Raw genomic sequence first — 426 nt, forward strand, 5'->3', positions numbered from 1 at the left:
TGAGTTCAGTGGACTGGCAAGTCTGATCAAGTTGGTACAACACAATATTGCTTTTTACAACCTGCCAAGTCTACTCTACACAGAAGTAAACCTACTCTTACAAAAGTGTCCCATCTTCCACAAATTTACAGTATTCTTTTATGTTTTTACTATACTCTATTATCAAATGTCTCCTGGAAGTCGGCGCTGATAGGTATCACCAGTGGCAGCGCTACGGGGGAATTTTACTCCTAGAAGATTTTCTACATATTTGTAGACAATCCACCTATAAAATCAATTGTGGCAAAGACAAGCCAAACCAGTCACTCGTCGCAAATCGTGTTTCAGAGAAAATGGCCAAAACATGCTGGAATGTCAAATTTTTAAAAATCTATTTTATTGCACTAAACTAATCTTTACATATCTACACATCATTCTATGCTGTTA

At 36.9% G+C, this 426-nt stretch overlaps 1 protein-coding gene across 1 annotated transcript in view; it reads right to left on the reverse strand.

Moving 5' to 3' along the window:
- LOC117101794 (caspase-3-like) overlaps positions 1-426 on the reverse strand; it is a 19533-nt gene that overhangs the window by 6825 nt on the left and 12282 nt on the right. The window lies entirely within an intron of this gene.

This window comes from Anneissia japonica, unplaced genomic scaffold (genome assembly GCF_011630105.1).
Source record: "Anneissia japonica isolate Jap-2015-1 unplaced genomic scaffold, ASM1163010v1 scaffold4988_len2956909_cov206, whole genome shotgun sequence".
In the NCBI taxonomy this organism is placed as follows: Eukaryota; Metazoa; Echinodermata; class Crinoidea; order Comatulida; family Comatulidae; genus Anneissia; species Anneissia japonica.